This window comes from Oryzias melastigma, linkage group LG12, assembly GCF_002922805.2.
Source record: "Oryzias melastigma strain HK-1 linkage group LG12, ASM292280v2, whole genome shotgun sequence".
Lineage (NCBI taxonomy): Eukaryota > Metazoa > Chordata > Actinopteri > Beloniformes > Adrianichthyidae > Oryzias > Oryzias melastigma.
In genome coordinates, this window is record NC_050523.1 from 25,657 (window position 1) to 25,873 (window position 217).

The window sequence follows — 217 nt, forward strand, 5'->3', positions numbered from 1 at the left end:
AGTCTCAGGCTGACACCTCACACAGCCAGGTAATGACCATTGACTGTATAAAAGAACTGGACAGAGCAACCCCCCCTCCTTCCGTGTTCCATATAGGAAGTACCACTGGGTTGCAAAAAGGCCAAAGTCCCATTAGTCGTGTTTCCATTAACTCTGAAATTTCGAAAAACGGAATTTCGATATTAAATTATCCTAATGGAAACACCACAATTTCGAA

At 42.4% G+C, this 217-nt stretch overlaps 1 protein-coding gene across 1 annotated transcript in view; it reads right to left on the minus strand.

Annotated features, from left to right (window-relative positions):
• The window catches only part of LOC112163019 (molybdopterin synthase catalytic subunit), a 2,633-nt gene that overhangs the window by 680 nt on the left and 1,736 nt on the right, over positions 1-217 (minus strand). The gene's annotated exons all lie outside the window — the stretch shown is intronic.